Genomic DNA, 23,913 nt, shown 5'->3' with positions numbered 1-23,913 from the left:
TTTGTTTTTCCAGGTGTGTGATACGTCCATTTTGCATCATGCTTTCATGTTGATATTTATCACTTTATGGGCTGTTATTACACTTCACGGTACAATACTTATGCCTTTTCTCTCTTATTTTGCAAGGTTTACATGAAGAGGGAGAATGCGGGCAGCTGGAATTCTGGCCTGTAAAAGGAGCAAGTTTGAGATACCTATTCTGCGCAACTCCAAAACCCATGAAAATAAACGTGGATTTTTTTGGGATTTATAAAAAATACTGGGCCGAAGAAGTACCAGAGGGGCGCCAGCAGGAGGCCACAAGCCTGCTAGGCGCGGCCTCCCCCTGGCCGCGCCTAGGGGGCTTGTGGGCTCCCACTTGGCCCTCTGGCTCCCCCCTTTTGCTACAAGAAGGGTTTTATTCCAAAAAAATCAGGAGGAGGCTTTTGGGAGGAATCTCCGCCGCCACAAGGCGGAACTTCAGCATAACCAATCTAGAGCTCCGGCAGGACGATCCTGTCGGGGAAACTTCCCTCCCGGAGGGGGAAATCGTCGCCATCGTCATCACCAACACTCCTCTCATCGGAGGGGACTCTTCACCATCAACATCTTCATCAGCACCATCTCATATCCAAACCCTAGCTCATCTCTTGTAACCAATCTCCATCTCGCGACTCCGATTGTTACTTGTAAGGTTGCTAGTAGTGTTAGTTACTCTTTGTAGTTGATGCTAGTTGGATTACTTGGTGGAATATTATATGTTCAGATCTTTGATGCTACTCATTATCTCTCTGGTCATGAATATGATTATGCTTTGTGAGTAGTCACTTTTGTTCCTGAGGACATGGGATAAGTCATGCTATAAGTAGTCATGTGAATTTGGTATTCGTTCGATATTTTGATGTGTTGTATGTTGTTTTTCCTCTAGTGGTGTTATGTGAACGTCGACTACATAACACTTCACCATTATTTGGGCCTAGGGGAAGGCATTGGGAAGTAGTAAGTAGATGATGGGTTGCTAGTGTGACAGAAGCTTAAACCCTAGTTTATGTGTTGCTTCGTAAGGGGCTGATTTGGATCCACTAGTTTAATGCTATGTTTAGACTCTGTCTAAATTCTTCTTTTGTAGTTGTGGATGCTTGCGAGAGCGGTTAATCATAAGTGGGATGCTTGTCCAAGTAAGGGCAGTACCCAAGTGCCGGTCCACCCACATATCAAGCTATCAAAGTAACGAACATGAATCATATGAACATGATGAAAACTAGCATGACAGAAATTCCCATGTGTCCTCGGGAGCGTTTTACCTCCTATAAGACTTTGTCCAGGCTTGTCCCTTGCTACAAAAGGGATTGGGCCACTTTGGTGCACCGTTGTTACTTTTGTTACTTGCTACTTGCTACGAATCATCTCACCACACAACTACTTGTTACCGATAATTTCAGTGCTTGCAGATATTACCTTGCTGAAAACCACTTGTCAGATCCTTCTGCTCCTCGTTGGGTTCGACACTCTTATTTATCGAAAGGACTACGATAGTTCCCCTATACTTGTGGGTCATCAAGACTCTTTTCTAGCGCCGTTGTCGGGGAGTGAAACGCCTTTGGTAAGTGGAAATTGGTAAGGAAACATTTATATAGTGTGCTGAAATTTATTGTCACTTGTCACTATGGAAACTAATCCTCTAAGGGGCTTGTTCGGGGTATCTTCACCTCGAACGGAAGCACAAAGAGTTGCTCCTCAACCTGTTGCACGTACTAAAAATATTTGCTATGAATTTCCTTCGGGTATGCTTGAGAAACTGCTGGCTAATCCTTTTACAAGAGATGGAACATCACATCCAGACTTGCATCTAATCAATGTAGATGAAGTTTGTGGTTTATTTAATCTTGTAGGTTTGCCCGAGGATGAGGTCAAGAAGAAGGTCTTTCCATTATCTTTGAGGGATAAGGCGTTGACATGGTATAGGCTATGTGATGATACTGGATTATGGAACTACAATCGGTTGAAATTGGAATTTCATCAAACGTTTTATCCTATGCATCTGTACATCGTGATCGGAATTATATTTTTAATTTTTGGCCTCGTGACAGAGAAAGCATCGCTCAAGCTTGGGGGAGGCTTAAATCAATGTTAAAGTCATGCCCCAACCATGAGCTCTCAAGGGAAATTATCATTCAGAACTTCTATGCTCGGCTTTCTCATGATGATCGCACCATGCTTGACACTTCTTGTACCGGTTCTTTTATGAAGAGAGATATTGACTTCAAATGGAATTTATTGGAAAGAATTAAACGCAACTCTGAAGATTGGGAGCTGGACGAGGGTAAGGAGTCAGGTATGAATTTCAAGTTTGATTGCGTTAAATCCTTTGTTGAAACAAATACTTTTTGTGATTTTAGCGCTAAGTATGGACTTGACTCTAAGATAGTAGCTTCATTGTGTGAATCATTTGCTGCTCATATTGATCTCCCCAAAGAGAAGTGCTTAAATATCATTCTCCCTTAGAAGTCAATGTAGTTAAACCCAAACCAGTTGAAGAGAAAGTCATTGCCTATAATGATCCTGTTGTTCCCAGTGCTTACATTGAGAAACCACCTTTTCCTGTTAGGATAAAGGATCATTCTAAAGCTTCAACTTTGATATGTAGAGGCTACATTAGAACACCTACACCCGCTGAGCAAATTAGAGTTGAAACTAGCATTGCTATTATCAAAGATCTCCTGTCTAACGATGTTGAGGGACATGATATTCACTTCTGTGAAGATGCTGCTAGAATTGCTAAACCTCATGCTAGAGACTAACATAGGCCTGTTGCTGGCACGCCTGTTGTTTCTGTTAAGATAGGAGGTCATTGTTATCATGGTTTACGTGACGTGGGTGCTAGTGTTAGTGCAATACCTCAATCCATATATGATGAAATCAACGACGAGATTGCACCTGTTGAGATAGAGCCTATTGACGTCACTATTCAGCTTGCCAATAGAGATACTATCTGCCCTGTGGGAATTGTTAGGGATGTTGAAGTCTTGTGTGGTAAAACAAAGTATCCTGCTAATTTCCTCGTTCTTGCTACCACCCAAGATAGCTTTTGTCCCATCATATTTGGCAGACCTTTTCTCAATACTTTCCATGCTCATATTGACTGTGAGAAGCAAACTATCACTGTTGGCTTTGAAGGTGTGTCACACGAGTTCAATTTCTCCAAGGTTGGTAGACAACCTCATGAAAAAGAGATGCCTAGTAAGGAAAAAACTATTGCCTTAGGTTCTATTGTCGTGCCTCCTACTGATCCTTTAGAGCAGTACTTGCTTGAGCATGAAAATGATATGCATATGGATGAAAGGGATGAGATAGATAGAGTTGTCCTAGAACAATATCCTATCCTTAAGAATAATTTTCCTGTTGAACTGCTTGGGGATCCACCCCCACCAAAGGGTGATCCTGTGTTCGAGCTTAAACAGTTGCCTGATACTCTTAAGTATGCTTATCTCGATGGAAAAGAGATATATCATGTTATTATTAGTGCTAGCCTCTCAGACCATGAAGAAAACAAGTTACCAAAAACTCTGAGGAAGCACCGTGCTACTATTGGATATACTCTTGATGATCTTAAGGGCATTAGTCCCACTCTATGCCATCACAAGATTAAAACCGATCCTGATTCCAAACCAGTTGTTGATCATCAACGGAGATTAAATCCTAAGATGAAAGAGGTAGTAAGAAAAGAAATACTAAAGCTCCTGGAAGTAGGTATTATCTATCATGTTGCTCATAGTGATTGGGTGAGTCAGGTGCATTGCGTCCCTAAGAAGGGAGGTATTACCGTTGTCCCTAATGATAAGGATGAATTGATCGCAGAGAGGATTATTACTGGCTACAGGATGGTGATCGATTTTAGGAAATTGAATAAAGCCACTAGGAAAGATCATTACCCTTTGCCTTTTATCGACCAAATGCTAGAAAGACTATCTAAACACACACACTTCTGCTTTCTAGACGGTTATTCTGGTTTCTCCCAAATACCAGTTGCACAAGCTGATGAGGATAAAACCACTTTCACCTGCCCTTTCGGTACCTTTGCTTATAGACGTATGCCTTTTGGCTTATGTAATGCACCTGCTAGCTTTCAAAGATGTATGATGGCTATATTCTTTGACTTTTGTGAAAAGATTGTTGAGGTTTTCATCGATGACTTCTCCATCTACGGGTCTTCTTTTGATGATTGCGTCAGCAACCTTGATCGGGTTTTGTAGAGATGAAAAGACACCAATCTTGTCTTGAATTGGGAGAAGTGCCACTTTACGATTAATGAAGGCATCATCTTAGGACATAAAATTTCTGAAAGAGGTATTGAAGTCGATAAGGCTAAGGTTGATGCAATCGAGAAAATGCCATACCCCACAAATATCAAAGGTATACGAAGTTTCCTTGGTCATGTTGGTTTATATAGGAGGTTCATTAGAAACTTCTCTAAGATTTCTACGCCTCTTATTAATCTCTTGCAAAAGGATATTCCTTTTGTTTTTGACAATGATTGTGAGGAAGCCTTCGAAATACTTAAGAAGGCTTTGATAACTGCACCTATTGTTTAACCACCTGATTGGAACTTACCTTTTGAAATCATGTGTGATTCTAGTGATTATGTTGTTGGTGCTCTCCTAGGGCAAAGAGTTGATAAGAAGTTGAATGTTATTCACTATGCTAGTAGAACTCTAGACAGTGCCCAAAGAAACTATCTACTACAAAAAAGGAATTTTTAGCAGTCGTGTTTGCATTTGAAAAGTTTAGATCTTACATAGTTGATTCCAAAGTCACTATTCACACTGATCATGCTGCTATTAAGTACCTAATCAAGAAGAAAGACGCTAAACCTAGAGTTGTCATATGGGTTCTCTTGCTACAAGAATTTGATTTGCATGTTGTCGACAGGAAGGGTGCTGATAACCCCGTAGCAGATAACTTGTCTAGGGTGGAGAATGTTCTTGATGACCCATAACCTATTGATGATAGCTTTCCTGATGAGAAATTGAATGTCATCTATACTTCACGTAGTTCACCGTGGTATGCTGATTATGCAAACTATGTCGTTGCCAAATATATACCACCTAGTTTCACATACCAGCAAAAGAAGAAATTCTTCTTTGATTTAAGGCATTACTTCTGGGACGATCCTCACCTTTATAAGGAAGGAGTAGATGGTGTTATTAGACGTTGTGTACCTGAACCTAAACAGGTACAGATCCTACAGAAGTGTCACTCCGAGGCCTACGGAGGACAGCATGCGAGAGATAGAACTGCACACAAGGTATTGCAATCAGGTTTCTATTGGCCCACTCTCTTCAAGGATGCCCGTAAGTTTGTCTTGTCTTGTGACGAATGTCAAAGAATAGGTAATATCGGTAAACGTCAGGAAATGCCTACGAACTACTCACTTGTTATTGAACCATTTGATGTCTAGGGCTTTGATTATATGGGACCTTTTCCAAAATCCAACTGGTATACTCATATCCTAGTTGCTGTCGATTACGTCAGTAAGTGAGTAGAAGCTATCCCAACTAGTGGTGTTGATCACAACACCTCTATCAGGATGCTTAAAGAAGTTATTTTCCCTAGATTTGGAGTCCCTAAATATCTAATGACCGACGGTGGTTCACATTTCATTCATGGTGCTTTCCGTAAAACGCTTGCTAAGTACGATGTCAAACATAGAATTGCGTCTCCCTATCACCCTCGGTCCAGTGGTCAAGTAGAGCTAAGCAATAGAGAGATTAAACTAATTCTGCAAAAGACTGTCAATAGGTCTAGAAAGAATTGGTCTAAGAAGCTCGATGATGCACTGTGGGCTTATAGAACTGCCTATAAGAATCCCATTGTCATGTCTCCGTACAAAATGGTTTACGGTAAAGCATGTCATTTACCTCTTGAGCTAGAGCATATAGCTTATTGGGCAATCAAAGAGCTCAACTTTGATTTCAAAATTACTGGTGAGAAGAGGTTATTTGACATTAGCTCGCTTGATGAATGGAGAACTCGGGCATATGAAAATGACAAGTTGTTCAAAGAAAAGGTTAATAGGTGGCATGATAAAAGGATACAAAAGCGTGAATTCAATGTAGGTGATTATGTCTTTCTATATAATTCTCGTTTAAGATTTTTTGCAGGCAAGCTTCTCTCTAAATGGGAAGGTCCTTACATTTTTGAGGAAGTATATCATTCCGGTGCCGTCAAGATCAACAACACGGAAGGTAATTTTCCAAGAGTGGTAAATGGGCAAAGAATCAAGCATTATATCTCAGGTACTCCCATAAATGTTGAAAGCAATATTATCAATACCATAACTCCGGAGGAGTACATAAGGGATATTTATCAGCCTGGTTCAGACTCCGAAAACGAAGAGTTATGTGATTCGGTAAGTAAACAGACTCCAAAACTTTTCCATTAGGAATTTTTCTCCGTTTTGGAATTTTTGAAAAAATAGAAAATTTTGAAGTAGTCCGGAAAGCGCACGAGGTGGCGACAAGCCTGCCAGGCGCGGTCCACCCCCTGGCCGCGCCTGGGGGCTTGTGGCCACCTCGTGTGCCTCCCGGACTCCATTTTCTTGCGGAGTACTCCTTCTGGTTGAAAAAAATCATTATATATTGTCCCGTAAGGTGTGACCCTCGTATCACGCAAATTTCCTCTGTTTTCGTTTCGAGCCTGTTTCTTCTGCAAATCTAGATCGCTATGGCATCCCAAAAGCTCCGAAGGACAAGATCTTCGAGAAGGTCATCAATCCCTACCTCGCGGGAGTGCTGCAACACCCTCAATCTATTGAGATGCATGAGGGGATGCTGCACATCCGTGATGTTGAGGGGCCCAAGAAGACCGGAAGCATGGAGGCGAGGCTCGAAGCAATGGAGCAACAAGTCTTCAAGTGCCAAGGGATGGTGGAGCATGGACTCAATGCCAACCACATGATGATCACGGAGTTCACCAACAAGCACAAGATCGATGCCAACGACATCGGGAAGCACCTCTCCAGGATCTATGACAGAATTGATGACCACCAAGCCCAGATCTATGACCTGCAGAGCCAAAACTGTGAGTATGAGTATAGATTTAAATCAATACGATTGGCTGCAGATTTGAGGATTCCGGGGACTCGTTCATCTTTCCATGATGGAGCACCTATGCCCTGGAAGACAGAGGATCAAACCCATGTTGCAACAACTCCACCACCATCACCTGCAAAGGAAGAAAACTAAGCATGGATATGGGCAATCCCCTTGTCTTGTCCCAAGCTTGGGGGAGTTGCCCCGGTATCGTATCACCATCACATCTTTTGCCTTTATCTTTTCTTAGTTCTTTCCTTTTTGGTTTTATCTTTCTCTAGTAGAATAAAGTTCTTAGTGTTTTAGGCTTGAGTTTTTGTTTGTGTCACCCCTAGATGTATTCGAGCTCATGAGCCGTATAATAAAGAGTGTCTTAGTTAAGGGCCTTGCTTCATGCCATGATCAAAAGAATGAGAAAAGAACAAAAGCATGAAAGATCATGTAATGATCTTATGGGAAGTGATGGCTTCACATATAAAAAGAATGTTGATTGAAACTTGTTGAGGGTAGACAAACGTAGACCTTGGTCATTGTTGCAATTAATAGGAAGTGATAAGGAAGGAGAGGTTCACATATAAATATATCATCTTTGACACCATCTATGATTGTGAACACTCACTACACTATTACATGCTTAGAAGTAGATGTTGGACAAGGAAGACAACATAATGAATTGTGTTTTCTTGGTTCCTAACAATGTTATATGACTAGAGATCCCTTAGCATGTGATGATTGCTTCCACCTCATATTAGCCAAAACTCCCGCACCAAGTAGAGATACTACTTGTGCATCCATAAACCTTCAACTCAGTTTTGCCATGATAGTCCACCATACCTACCTATGGATTGAATAAGATCCTTCAAGAAAGTTGTCATCGGTGCAAGAAATAAAAATTGCTCCCTAATATGTATGATCTATTAGTGTGTGGAAAATAAGCTTTGTACGAACCTATGATGAGGAAGACATAAAAGCGAAAGACTGCATAATGAAGTTCTTTATCACAGGAGGCAATATAAAGTGACATTCCTTCACACTAAGAGGACACACATCCAAACCTCAAAAGCGCATGAGAACCTTTGCTTCCCTCTGCGAAGGGCCTATCTTGTACCTTTACTTTTTGCCCCTGAAAGAGTCATGGTGATCTACACCAATTCCTTATTTTGCCTTTTTCTTGGCTAATGTCATATGCTAGGGAAATATCTATATTCATATGTCAACTTGGAAGTAAGTATTCATGAATTATTATTGTTGACATTACCCTTGAGGTAAATGGTTGGGAGGCGAAACTATAAGCCCCTATCTTTCTCTGTGTACAAGTAAAACTTTGATCTCATGAGTACCACGTGAGTTGTAGCAATTGTAGAGAACGAAAAGATGATTGATTATGTGGATTTGCTTTACAAGCTATTATTTGACTCTTTCCGATGTTATGATAAATTGCAATTGCTTCATTGACTAAAGGCCATCAGTTGTTAATTCTCGGTAAGGTTCTTGATCCATACTTTACTTTGTGCAGGAATTATCACTTTAGCATAAGAGATGATATGATGATATTGTTGTTTTGAATATGATCATGATGCATGCATGTCTGTATCTTGTTTTGTCGACACCTCTCTCTCTAAACATGTGGGCATATTTGATCTCGGCTTTCGCTTGAGGACAAGCGAGGTCTAAGCTTGGGGGAGTTGATACGTCCATTTTGCATCATGCTTTCATGTTGATATTTATCGCTTTATGGGATGTTATTACACTTCACGGTACAATACTTATGCCTTTTTCTCTCTTATTTTGCAAGGTTTACATGAAGAGGGAGAATGCCGGCAGCTGGAATTCTGGCCTGAAAAAGGAGCAAGTTTGAGATACCTATTCTCCGCAACTCCAAAAGCAGTGAAAATCAACGTGGATTTTTTTGGGATTTATAAAAAAATACTGGGCCAATGAAGTACCAGAGGGGCGCCAGCAGGAGGCCACAAGCGTGCTAGGCACGACCTCCGCCCCTGGCCGCGCCTAGGGGGTTGTGGGCTCCCACTTGGCCCTCTGGCTCCCCCTCTTTTCCTACAAGAAGGGTTTCATTCCAGAAAAAATCAGGAGGAGGCTTTCGGGAGGAATAGCCGCCGCCACGAGGCGGAACTTGAGCAGAACCAATCTAGAGCTCCTGCAGGACGATCCTGTCGGGGAAACTTCCCTCCCCGAGGGGAAATCGTCACCATCTTCATCACCAACACTCCTATCATCGGAGGGGACTCGTCACCATCAACGTCTTCCTCAGCACCATCTCATCTCCAAACCCTAGTTCATCTCTTGTAACAAGTGATAACAGGAAAACACTTCGGCGAACCAGGAAATCTGGCCATATGGTGCTAACAAATAGAATGTGATCATGGAGTTATGTTATATTACTTTTTAATGTAAGAAACGTCTTCCAAAGAAAAGAGTTCCTCTATTGGTTCCTTTCTTCGAGCTGCAACGCTAATGCAGACATGATAACCTTATATCCCCAGAATGTGAGTGACTCTCACCTAATTATTTTCACTTGCTCCATGGCCAAACAATTATTTCCTTAAGAACCCTAGCTTTCGACTTCACCCATCTGAGGTACGTATCCAGGTTAGTCGGTCGTAACAATCAGAGAGGTGCGCAATTTACCCTCTAGCCGAACAATCAGGAATGTAGAGGGTAAGCACACAAGCAAGGCAACCCAGCATGGCCAAATATTCAGTCAAATTGATGCATATACTGGCTTTTAAATATACGAAGGATGCAAACATCATAAAGACAAAAAAATAGATGCACAAGTGTACATTGATCAACTTATATTTAGAAGCCCCAGGTGTTACCAAAAAAATACATTTTAGTGAACATAGTTTGGTTTAGCCGAACATAAAATGGGATATGCTTATCGATCTACAAGAGAAAAAATGTACAAAAAATTAAAAGAGAAAAAAAAGACTAGTTAAGTTGACGACACGAGTCTAGCCATAGAACCGCCAATGTTGAGCTAGATTCAATGGGCTCGGTTCATGGCAATTATCTCATTGTTGCAGAGGCGATATGCTCCTCCTGCGAGTACTATGTCAATTATGAAAGGCCCATCCTGTTGGGGCATAGTTTATGCCTAAGTAATTTTGGTGATTGATGACAGTACCGTAAAGGACTAACCGTGTGTGTTAAGGTTTCAGATAACACACGTCAACGGCACAAGACGAATCGCCTCCTCGTTCAAGGAACAGAAGAACGGCGTTCTCTACGACTCTATTTATTTGAGTCATAGGAAAGCCATACTATTAAGAGGGGAACCGTAGTGGAAAGGTTTGGGTGGAATCAATCTTTGCACGCGCACACTTCACATATTTTCCCCTTGCGGAAAATTTGGAGTGGCTCCCGCCTTTGTGTTTCCTTCATCTTTGCAAATGGTCCCCCAGCGGTAGTACCGCTGGGCCTAGCGGTAGTACCGCTAGCCCTAGCGGTAGTACCGCTGGAGTGCTAGCGGTGGTACCGCTGCAGCCAGCGGTAGTACCGCTCCAGGAGCTTTGTACCGCCTGCCTAGCGGTTGTGCGTGGACGGACCTTTTTGCGAAGACTTTCTTGGCGGTGGTAGTGCTTGCACTACGAGGGGCCCAGCGGTAGTACCGCTGCAACCAGCGGTAGTACCTCTAGAGTGCCAGCGGTAGTATCGCTGCACCCAGCGGTAGTACCGCTAGACACGGGTGTGAGTGGGAAAACGGTTGGATTTTTTCCCCCACTATATAAAGGGTTCTTCTAGCTGTGGAGCTCACCTCTCATCGTCCCAAGCTCCATTGTTGCTCCCTAAGCTCAAAAGTGCCAGATCTCTCTCCCTAGCCAATCAAACTTGTTGATTCTTTAGGGATTGGTTGAGAAGGCCTAGATCCACACTTCCACTAAGAGAAAAGTTGATTCCCCCACCAATCCCTTGCGGATCTTGTTACTCTTGGGTGTTTGAGCATCCTAGACGGTTGAGGTCACCTCGAAGCCATATTCCATTGTGGTGAAGCTGCGTGGTCTTGTTGGGAGCCTCCAAGCTTTGGGTGGAGTTTGCCCCAACCATGTTTGTAAAGGTTCGGTCGCCGCCTTCAAGGGCACCTATAGTGGAATCACGGTACCTTGCATGGTGCGAGGGCGTGAGGAGAATACAGTGGCCTTAGTGGCTTATTGGGGAGCATTGTGCCTCCACACCGCTCCAACGGAGACGTACTTCCTGTCAAAGGGAAGGAACTTCGGTAACACATCCTCGTCTCCATCGGTTCCACTGGTGGTTATCTCTAACCTTTACTTTGTGTGTGCTTATGTTGTTGTCTTTATCTTACTTGTCTTAATAGCTCTCGTTGTTAGCTTCATTAGGGTTCACCTCATTGTCGTAATATTTGTGAACCCATATGTTGTTTACCTTAACTTGCTAAGTTTAATTAAAAAGTGGTCGTTGTCTATTCACCCCCCCCCTAGTCAACCATATCGATCCTTTCAATTGTTATCAGAGCCACGTCTCTTTATTAAGGGTTTAACCACCCGAAGAGTATGGAAGACGAAGAGGGAATTAACCATGGGCAACCCGAGGCCCTGGACTTAACTTCGGTCACAAGGGACGACTTGAATACGGCTATGGCCGCCCTCAAGACGTCCTTGACGAACGAAGTCAAGACCATGCTTAAAGAGTTAATTGAGGGATTTAAAAGTTCACCTGAACCGGCTATAGTGGTTAAACCCACCGTCACCAATTCGGAGGCCAACTCCTCTAAGGAAGCGGCTAAAGGTATGCGACCTTCCTCATCTCACGAAAAGGATGGGACTGGAACATATGCCTCAGTTCCACCCCCATGGTCTATGGAGGATCCGTTCCCGCACCACGTCTTAATCCTGTTGGTCCTCCTCCTAAGCTTATAAAAGGTGACTTTGCTAACTGGGTATTTTCTATTAAGTCTCATTTGAATCACAGCTCAACAAACTTGTGGAGAATCATCAAGCAAGGATATTATCCCCATGATCCAAGCAACCTCACTCCAAGAGAAGATGCAGACAATCAATACAATCACTCCGCTTTGTTTATTCTCCAGTCTGTAGTGCCACCTCAATATCTTCCTCACTTGCGTCCCTTCACTTTGGCCAAGGATTGTTGGGAGCATATTATGGTGTTGTACAAGGGAAGCTCAAGCATTCAACGATCCAACTATGAAGTGATACTTGATAAGGCCGATGAGTTTGTGATGAAGGAAGACGAGGACCCTCGTGATCTCTATCGGAGGGTGACTGCTATTCCTGTGGCACTCAAGGATCATGGGAGCAAGGATGTGGATGATACATGGGTCAAGCGCAAGTTTCTTAAAGCCATCATGCCTTTCAACAAAGCCATGTCATCTGTCATTCGTCAGCGGCCAGACTTCCACTCCTTGTCTTCCAGTGAGGTGTTGGATGAATTCATTGCAATGTCAATCATGAACGAAACAGCCGACAATGCACTTGCTCATGTTCGATCAAAGACAACTTCACCCAACCTTGCGTTGAAAGCAAAAGCAATGCTTGAAGAAGAAGAAGAGGATGAGGAAGAGGAGGGCTGCCCTGAAGACACAAAGTATGCCTATCATGAGAACATGGCTCTTGCATCAAGGCAATTCTGGGGCAACAAGAGGAACTCAAGACCCACCTTCACCAAGAACAACTTGAGTGGATTCAAACCCAAACAACGAGTAAGGACATGTTATAACTGTGGTAACGTGAGTCACTTCGTGGCCGAATGTCCCTATGAGAAAAGGGAAGACAACGGGGGCAAGCTCATTCGCAAAGACAAAACCAAATCATTTCCAATCAAGAACAACTTTGTGAAGAAACCTCACCCAAAAGGGATGGTGGCCCTTGAAGAGTACCATTCCGATGATGATGATGATGATGATACAGTGGCAACAACAAATGTTGCTATTGCCACTACCTCTCCCCAGAAGGTGTCTCTCTTCAACGCCCCCAACGAGAACCACATCACCAAGTGCCTCGTGGCAAAAGGTATCAATCAGGTAACTCCCATCATTCAGACCAACATCGCTACTGCTCCTTCATTGTTAAACTATGTTGATGATAGTGATGTTGTGGAACTTAATGAGCATGATCTTGACAAGTTTCTGTGCACTGTTAAGGGAGAATCCAAGAAGCACTTTCTTGCTCTCTTGGAACAACTGGGTGAGGCCACTGACCTCATTGAGTCTCATGAGGAGACCATCTCCGAGCTTCAGGGACACAGTCGTGACTATGCCGATGAAAATGATGAATTATCTCTTGCTCTAGAAAAGGAACGCACTCTTCGTTTGGCTCTTGAGGAGTCATACAACGATGACTGCGCTAAAATGCAAAAGAAACTAGATCATGATGTTGTTCTTACTCGTATGCTTAGGTCTGAAAAGTATGCTCTTGGGGTTGGCCATGACAGACTCAAGGAGGAGTTTGACACACTTGACAAGGCCCACAAGGTCTTGAAAGGTGCTCATTTCTCTCTGAAAGAGTCTCATGATCAACTCCAAGCAAAGCTTACCAAGGAGATCTCTACTTGTCCTCCCTTTGTGTTAATTGATAATGCTTGTGCAACTAATCCCTGCTGTGAGCATGTACATCTTGTGGAGGAAAATGCCAAGTTAAAGGAGAAACTTGAGAAGGGCCTTGTGGCATGCATACAAGGTCAGAAGAGCCTGAACGACCTCTTGAGCACTCAAAAAGGTGTTGTAGGAAAGGAGGGACTTGGACTTACCTCCAAGTCAAAAGGTAAAAGGAGGAACAGGAACAAACGATCTCCTACCCTCATGGACATCTTTGTCAAAGAGGGTGAGGGGACTCAGAAGGTGAACAGGAACAAGGTGGACTATGGAAACCTCAAGAAGGGCAAAACCATTCCTACTAACACAGCCGACAAACTTAATTCTTCTTATGTCTTATGTCGTGCTAGTGATGGGCATGTTTATGCCAGATTTGTTGGTTCCTACGATGAGTATATTGAATGGGCTATCTGGGTTCCTAAGACCCTTGTCTCTAACATGAAAGGACCCATTAAAAAATGGGTACCTAAAACCAAGCCTTGATCTATTGCAGGAGTTTGCTTCCGGTGGGGTGTCATGGTTGCTCGATAGTGGAGCAACAAATCATATGACCGGAAGCAAGGACTTAGTGATGGATATGCATCCTTCTCCATCTATGCCCACCCATGTCCAATTCGCCGATGCATCCTCGTCAAAGGTATTGGGATTTGGTAAGGTGGTCGTCTCTCAAGATTTATCTATTGAGAAGGTCATGCTTGTTGAGTCACTTGCCTACAATTTACTTTCGGTTCGTCAACTCATAATTATGGGTTTTTCCACATTCTTTAATCTTGATATTGTGGTGCTCCTGAGGAGCAAGACTCTTAAAGTAGCCTATGTTGGATATGTCGAAAATGGTCTTTATGTGGTGAACTTCTCAGAGTGACCCACTAAGACCGCGACATGTTTAATGGCTAAAGTTGATGTGGGCTGGTTTTGGCATCGCCATTTAGCTCATGTCAATATGAGATCTTTGCAAAGCCTTCTGACAGGGGACCATATTCGTGGACTAACAAATGTGAGTTTTGCTAAAGATCGTGTTTGCAGTGCGTGCATTGAAGGAAAGATTCATGAAACTGCTCATCGTCCAACAACTCTTATCTACACTAAGAGGCCATTGGAGCTTCTCCATATGGATATGTTTGGTCCTCCATCAGTTGATAGTCTTGGAGGCAGAAAGTATTGCTTGGTGATTGTTGACGACTACTCAAGATATACCTGGGTATATTTCTTTAAAAAGAAGAGTGAGACTCAAGAAACAGTCATCAACTTTGCTAATGAAGCGCAAGGTCAACATGAAGCAAAGATCTTGATGATTAGAAGTGACAACGGCACCGAGTTCAAGAACTACACCTTGGATGAGTTTCTAGGTGATGAGGGAATAAAACACCAATATTCTGCACCATATGCCCCTCAACAAAACGGTGTGGCAGAAAGGAAGAACCGGACCTTGATAGACGCTGCAAGGACAATGATGGCAGAATTCAAATCTCCATATAACTTCTGGGCAGAGGCCATCAACACAGCATGTCATGCATCCAATTGGCTCTATATTCGCAAAGGCTTGAACAAGACTCTGTATGATATTCTAACTGGAAACAAACCCAATCTCAAGTACTTCCGGGTATTCGGTTGTAAGTGTTTCATTCTCAAGAAAGGTGCACGGTTAGCTAAATTTGATTCTAGAGCACATGAGGGTATCTTTGTTGGTTATGCTGCAAACTCTCATGCTTACCGTGTCCTCAACAAGTCCACCGGACTCATTGAGGAGACGTGTAACGTGGAGTTTGATGAAAATAATGGCTCCCAAGTGGAGCAAAGTGGTCTTTGTGATGTAGGTGATGAAATTCCCCCCAAGCCATAAGAAGAATGGGGATTGGTCAAATACTCCCCATTGAGGAACCCCTTGTGGCCGAAGGAGAAGGACAATGCTCTACTCAAGTGGAGCCATCACCTCCACAAGCCCCACGCGCTTCCGACGAACAGAGAGAAGACTCTCAACAAAATGAACAAGCTCAAGGTCAAGATAAATTGCCCAACAATGATGATGTGTCTCAGGATATTCAAGCACTCTCCCAAGACTCCGAACCTGCTCATGATGAAGATCAAGTGAAACCACGAGATCCAGACCAAGTAGAAGCACAAGATCAAGATCAAGAGCAACCACAAATACAAGAACAAACTAGTGAACCTGCTCAAGTCGAAGGACAAGATGATCAGGAGACTGTCTCACAATTCCCTTCTGCAGCACCAACAGCCGGCTCAAGACGCAAGGGCAAGCAAAGTAAACAAGTCGATGCTCCCCCGTTATCTAATGAAGAACTCTTGGAGCGTCGAGCAGCCAAGATTGCGAACAAGTTGAGAGTCAAGTCACATCTTATGAAGAATGTACTTGGCAGTTTGAAAAGGGGTATCCACCCGTCAAGAGATTTGGAATTATTGTGAGCATCACGCGTTTGTTTCGTATTGTGAACCTCAACAGGTACATGAAGCGCTCGATGATGAGGATTGGCTTATGGCCATGCATGAAGAACTTAACAACTTCGAGCGCAACCAAGTCTGGGATTTAGTGCCTAGGCCAACGGAGGAACATAATGTCATCGAGACCAAATGGATATTCAAGAACAAGCAAGATACCAATGGGATTGTGATTCGAAACAAGGCAAGATTGGTGGCTCAAGGCGACTCCCAAGTCGAGGGTATCGACTACGGTGAAACCTTTGCCCCTGTTGCTCGTCTAGAATCTATTCGCATATTGCTTGCATTTGCTTCTCATCATAACTTCAAATTACAACAAATGGATGTGAAAAGTGCCTTTCTTAATGGTCCTTTAAATGAGTTGGTCTATGTCAAACAACCCCCGGGATTCGAACATCCCAAGCTCCCCAATCATGTGTACAAACTTAATAAGGCACTCTATGGCCTTAAACAAGCCCCACGTGTGTGGTATGAGTATCTTACTGAGTTGTTACAAGATCGTGGGCTTGAAATTGGGAAGATAGATCCCACTCTTTTTACTAAGAGGGTTAAAGGGGATTTGTTCATATGCCAACTATATGTTGATGATATTATCTTTGGCTCTCCTAACATTTCCTTCAATGAAGAATTTGCTGCACTAATGACTGAGAAGTTTGAGATGTCCATGGTGGGAGAGTTGAAGTTCTTCCTCGGGTTTGAGATTAAACAAGGTCTAGAAGGGACATTCATCAAACAAGCCAAGTACACTCAAGACATACTCAAATGGTTCGAGCTCGAAGATGTCAAACCGGTCAAGTTCCCCATGCCAACAAGATGCAAGCTTGACAGTGCTCCCAATGGTAAAGCAGTGGATCAAAAGGTATATCGCTCCATGGTTGGATCCCTCCTTTACCTTTGTGCATCTAGACCGGATATTATGTTGAGTGTAGGGATATGTGCACGGTTTCAATCCGCACCAAAAGAAAGTCATTACATGGCTGTTAAGCGAATCTTTCGATATTTGGCTCATACCCCAAACTTTGGCCTTTGGTATCCCAAAGGAGCAAACTTCAATCTAGTTGGCTATTCTAACTCAGATTGGGCAGGAGATTGTGTGGAGAGGAAGTCAACGTCTGGAGGATGCCAATTCCTTGGTCGCTCATTGGTAAGTTGGTCATCAAAGAAGCAGAATTGCGTCTCTTTAGGATCCACCGAAGCTGAGTATGTGGCAGCTGCAAGTTGTTGTGCACAATTGCTATGGATGAGGCAAACTTTAAAGGATTATGGTGTCACTTGTGACAAAGTGCCACTTCTATGTGACAATCAAAGTGCTATCAAGATTTCCCTCAACCCAGTGCAACATAGCAAAACCAAACATATTGATATTCGTCATCATTTCATTCGTGAACATATCAAGCTCGGTGATATTGAGGTTCACTTCATCCACACTGAAGAGCAACTTGCAGATATTTTCACTAAGCCTCTAGATGAAGCAAGGTTCCGGGAGTTAAGGCATGATCTAAATATCATTGATTCAAGTAATGTGGATTGAAACTAGGCATGTTGCACCTCACTATGCATTCTATCTTGGTCTAGATTTAGGCATGGACATAGGGGGAGTGTTGTTCTCTCAATGAACTTTTCCTCCCCCCATTATGCATAAATCGATCTAGTCTTTCACTTTAGCCATTGTCAAATGGCACTTGTGCTTCAAAGACGAGCATTGGTCATGAACCCAAGGATAATTCTTCGCGGTGTCATACCTTTGTCTCAAACATAGGTGGCCTCGGACACCGCCCCCCCCCCACCTTTCTCTCATATAGAAGAAAGGATATAAAATGACAAGTCAGTATATATTTCTGGTGCTATCTTCCTTTTGCACTTACTTGTCATTTTCCCACGTTCTTCTCTTATCCTAGGTCCCGTTGTGACATTTGCAGCGGTACTACCGCCAGGACCCCAGCGGTACTACCGCCAGGGGTAGCGGTACTACCGCTAGGACCCCAGCGGTACTACCGCTAGGGATAGCGGTACTACCGCCAGGGTCCCAATCTAACACGACCTAACTAGGAAATTTTTAGGGTTGTCTCAAGGGGGAGCGGTACTACCGCCAGGGGGAGCGGTACTACTGCCAGGACCCCAGCGGTACTACCGCAAGGTAGCGGTACTACCGCCAGGTCCACAGTGGTACTACCACTGGCCCGTACACCTTGGGCTATATAAAGGAGGGGGAGCCCGTTTTTCCCTGGCTCTTTCTTCTTCCTCGCGGCTCCTCCCTCCCCAACCCCGAAATCCCCCTATTTTGATCTCTATTCGTGGAGCTCCTTCTCTCCGTTGGATTGGAGGGTTTGCTCCACTTCTCCTTCCTCCTCCAAGGGCCATGAATCCCGGTAAAGCTCCTCCCCTTCTTCTCTTGGTTGATGTTATTGTTCTAGGGTTAGGAGCATTGGTGGTTTGGATCCATGTCTTTGATCTTGTGCCTTGTTCTTGGATGGCATGAAGGAGATATTTGAGGGAGTGTAGGTCCTATGAATCTTTGTTGTTTATTTTGCCATGCCCTAGGATTTACATGTTCTATATCAAGCACTTGAACTATGTTTGGATCAGATCTAAAACTTGCTCTCTCTTGCCTAGGCATGTACTTATTTCGGCGGTATTTGTGATCCTCATGTGACTAGGGCTGTGGTGGAGTTCTTAGTGTTCATACACAGCCCATGTCCCTCGTAAAATTCGTGTAGCCATATCTATGGGGTCTATTTTATCTGTCAGATCTGAAATCAAACCCCAGCGGTACTACCGCTAGGGTAGCGGTACTACTGCTAGGACCCCCAACGGTACTACCGCCAGGGGTAGCGGTACTATTGCCAGGGGTAGCGGTACTACCGCTAGGACCCCAGCGGTACTACCGCCAGGGGTAGTGGTACTACCGCCAGGAGGATTCACTGTGTATTCTTTTCATGTGCTTGGCAATGAGTGTTTACTTTTCTGCCTTTTCTAGTTCATTGCCTTGACTCTTTTTGTCGCTCCTTTTCGGTGTGTGTTTTGTGTCACAGGTGGTGCTCACCGCTCGAACCCCTCACGGGACACGCAGTCAAAGCATTATCGCAACCCAGAGGCTCGAGAGGGCTCCGCCACTTCAGGTCTGCAACCCAAAAAGCAGGCCTTCAAGAAGACCGCTCACAAGGACAAGGGGATCAATGTCCGCACAATGCCCCCTAAGGACTTTCTGCGGTTCCGCACTCAAAACCATTATCTCCAAGAGCGGGCTGTGATCAAGAATGTTGAGCATGTTTGGGCAAGGGATCACTGCAGGATCTACCGTGATATTGTCATGAATTTCAAGAAGAACTTTGTCCACGTTCAGTGGATTGACCTGGCTCACCTTCAGCGGAACCTGGACTACTTTGGTGATGCTCTTTCTCTGATTGACAAACTGGGCATCAAGGACATCGTCACTCTCAAGACAGACTTTGACCCCAATGTTGTTGCCCAGTTCTATGTCACGGTTCACTTCTCTCCTGATGACGAGCGCTCCATGGTGTGGATGACTGGGACTCAGAAGATGACCGGTACCTAGCGTGAATTCATGGCATTCCTCAAGGTTGAGTTCCAGGGAGCTGACACTCCACTTGGGTCGCGTCCTCATGCTACAGCTTCCACTGATAGGGCCCCCGCCAAGGACAGATTGCAGCTACTCTATGTGAAGAAGGGAGTGCTCCCCAGGCATCTGGACATTATGCATCGGATCTTCCGCAACACCCTCTTTCCTTGCATTGGCAACTTCGACGAGGTACATGGCTCTCTGGCTGAGATGCTACTGCTCTGTGAGGAGGCTATGACTAAGGAGTCTGCCCCACTTGATATTTCTGATATTATGTTCACTGAGCTCTGGAACTGCATCATGATGCGCAAGGTTCCCATCTACGGACCCTATTTGTTTGCTTATATCCGTCAGAAGTGGGAGGACACCTATCCGCAGGAGGAGTTATACGTTCAGGCTGACTACATTGTGCACGATCCTGTCAAGCTTCGCGTCAAGGATAAATGGGCTAACCCATCAACTTCCTCTCAACACATGGACACTGACACAGAGACTGCTGCTGATAGAGGAACCGCCTCTCAGTCCCGCTCTTCTGCCATGCCATCTTGGGCCATCAAACTGCAGGATAAGATGAAGACTCTATTCTGTATGCAGGCTAAGGGCCAATAGCAGACGCACGTGGCTCAGATGAAGAGCCGCCAGAGGCACAAGCGTGTCCTAAGGACTCTTGATGTTGACATCTCCAGCGGATCAGAGGACGACATCACTCCCGAGGCTACTTGGATGCAAGCTCAAGGTTACCAGTGGTCTGGCGCTGAGGAGGAAGAGGAGGAGCAGGACGATCCGGAGGGTACCGACGAGTCTGGCGATGCTGAGGATGAGGAGTAACCACCTTTGGCGTTAGGTGTGCCCTTTTTTGGTGTCTTGTGCCAAAGGGGGAGAGAGTCTAGGAGCTGGATTTGCTTTCAGAGTCGAACTTTGCTTTGCTTTACTTTCTTTCGTGTTTTGCTTCGAACTTGGTTTGCTTCTAGTTTGCTATCGTTTGTGAGACATGAACTTATGTGAGATTTATTTCCATCATATGCAATGAGTCATATGCCCCGTATTCTCATATATCTCTATATTTTTGTTCTCATATTATTCTCTGTGCAAATCCGGTATTGTCATCAAACCACCAAAAAGGGGGAGATTGTTGGGGCATAGTTTATGCCTAAGTAATTTTGGTGATTGATGACAGTACCATAAAGGACTAACCGTGTGTGTTAAGGTTTTAGATAACACACGTCAACGGCACAAGATGACTCGCCTCCTCGTTCATGGAACAGAAGCACGGCTTTCTCTACGATTCTCTTTATTTGAGTCATAGAAAAGTCGTACTATTAAGAGGGGAACCGTAGTGGAAAGGTTTGGGTGGAATCAATCTTTGCACGCGCACACTTCACATATTTTCCCCTTGCGGGCAACTTTGGAGTGGCTCCCGCCTTTGTGTTTCCTTCATCTTTGCAAATGGTCCCCCAGCGGTAGTACCGATGGGCCTAGCGGTAGTACCGCTAGCCCTAGCGGTAGTACCGCAGGAGTGCTAGCGGTGGTACCGCTGCAGCCAGCAGTAGTACCGCTAGCTGGCGATAGTACCGCCCCTGGTCAGCGGTAGTACCACTCCAGGAGCTTTGTACCGCGTGCCTAGCGGTTGTGCATGGACGGACCTTTTTGCGAAGACTTTCTTGGCGGTGGTAGTGCTTGCACTACCAGGGGCCCAGCGGTAGTACCGCTGCAGCCAGCGGTAGTACCGCTGGAGTGCCAGCGGTAGTACCGCTGCACCCAGCAGTAGTACTACTAGACACGGGCTGTGAGTGGGAAAACGGTTGGATTTTTTCCCCCACTATATAAAGGGTTCTTCTAGCTGTGGAGCCTCACATCTCATCCTCCCAAGCTCCATTGTTGCTCCCTAAGCTCAAAAGTGCCCGATCTCTCTCCCTAGCCAATCAAACTTGTTGATTCTTTAGGGATTGGTTGAGAAGGCCTAGATCCACACTTCCACCAAGAGAAAAGTTGATTCCCCCACCAATCCCTTGCGGATCTTATTACTGTTGGGTGTTTGATCATCCTAGACAGTTGAGGTCACCTCGAAGCCATATTCCATTGTGGTGAAGCTTCGTGGTCTTGTTGGGAGCCTCCAAGCTTTGTGTGGAGTTTGCCCCAACCTTGTTTGTAAAGGTTCGGTCGCCGCCTTCAAGGGCACCTATAGTGGAATCACGGTACCTTGCATCATGCGAGGGCGTGAGGAGAATACGGTGGCCTTAGTGGCTTATTGGGGAGCATTGTGCCTCCACACCGCTCCAACGGAGACGTACTTCCTGTCAAAGGGAAGGAACTTCAGTAACACATCCTCGTCTCCATCGGTTCCACTTGTGGTTATCTCTAACCTTTACTTTGTCTGTGCTTATGTTGTTGTCTATATCTTACTTGTCTTAATAGCTCTCGTTGTTAGCTTCATTAGGGTTCACCTCATTGTCGTAATATTTGTGAACCCATATGTTGTTTACCTTAACTTGCTAAGTTTAATTAAAAAGTGGTTGTTGTCTATTCACCCCCCCCCCCTCTAGTCAACCATATCGATCCTTTCACATCCCATTTAAGTGCATGTTTATTCTTCTTCATCTCTGCGATGCAGAGCACAAGCTCGCCCACATTATATGCTTTCTCCCGAACTTCCCTACTCTTCTAGCACCGAGATTGTTGCTAATAAAAGGCAGAGTGTGCGAGTGCTATATCGTGCTCTTCTCCTAGTGTGTCTAAGTCGTCCTGCCGATGTAGCTTGGCCTCTTTTCCTTCATACATGCGCATTCTAGGTCCATCATGGATGATATCACAGGGGAGGACCGCTTCTTCCCCGTACAGCATAAGAAATGGTGTATATCATGTTGATTGCTTCGGGGTGGTGCACAAACCCGAAGGTACAGATTCGAGCTCCTCTACCCAATGGAAATTGGATTCCTTCAAAGAATGGACTACGCGAGATTTGATTCCGCTATTGATAAGACCGTTGGACCATTCCAATTGTCCATTGGTTTGTGGATGATATACGGAGGCGTAATCGAGCTTGATGCCTAGGTTCGCACACCAGTCCTTCCCTTCTTGAGCTGTAAAGTTGGATCCATTGTGTGTTATCACATTATGGGGGACACCATAATAGTGAACCATGCTGGATACAAAATTTATCACTTGTCCATACTTGGCAGAAGTTACTAGTTTGGCTTCAATCCACTTGGTGAATTTATTGACCATAACCAGTATGTATTTCTTTTTCTTGGCCCCCCTTAAAGTGGATCAATCATACTCAATCCTTAGACCACAAAAGGCCAGTTGATCAGTATTGTCCGACATTCTGTTGCGGGCATGTGGCTTGGATTAAAAAAATGCTGGCAACTAACACAATTTTCAAAAAGTGTGTGAGTGTGTGCGTGAGACATGGGCCAAAAGACACCAGCTCGGAAAGCCTCCCTTACCAGGGCCCGAGCTGTTGCATGAAGGCCACCAATACGTGCATGTATTTCATCCAAGAGTTGTTGGCCCTCTTCTTTGGATATGCACCGCTGGAGGGCTCCAGTGGTGCCTTTCTTGTATACGTACCCCTCATGGACCTTGTAAGCCTTGGATCACTAGATTATTCGCCTTGTTTCAGTGTGGTCATCAGGGAGCTCTTGGCAGAGAAGATAAGCAAGAAAAGGCTCGTTCCATGGCATGATTACTGCCATTATTTCGTGAGTCAAAGGTGTTTCTTCAGGAGCTGATCCACCAATGATTTGCTCGTTTTGTCCAATTATAGGAGGGGTGACATGTTCTGACCACTTGCTCCGATGTCATTGTCTGCATCCTGCCATACTATGGATGGCTTAAAGAAACGTTCCAAAAATGTAATTTTAGGCACACTGTCGCGTTTGGCACCCAAAGGACCAAGGACATCAGCAGTTTTGTCCCTGGAGGCATTGTGGAATTCGAGGCCTTCGAACCATGATGATATTTTGTGAACAACGTTCCTATATGATGCCATTTTTGGATTTTTAGCATTGAATTGGCCGTTGGTTTGGGATATAGCAAGGTTGGAGTCTCCCCATACCTCGAGCCGTTGAACACCCACTGAAGTTGACATCCAAACTCCATGCAATAGAGCCTTGTACTCGGCCACATTGTTGGAATCGGTGTACATGATCTATAGCACATACAGATGTTCTGAGTACAACACTACTCCCTAGTGTGACAAGCGTCTTGGAGCCATC

The sequence above is a fragment of the Hordeum vulgare genome, chromosome 2H (assembly GCF_904849725.1).
Source record: "Hordeum vulgare subsp. vulgare chromosome 2H, MorexV3_pseudomolecules_assembly, whole genome shotgun sequence".
Taxonomy (NCBI): Eukaryota; Viridiplantae; Streptophyta; class Magnoliopsida; order Poales; family Poaceae; genus Hordeum; species Hordeum vulgare.
This window is presented reverse-complemented; position numbering follows the sequence as displayed.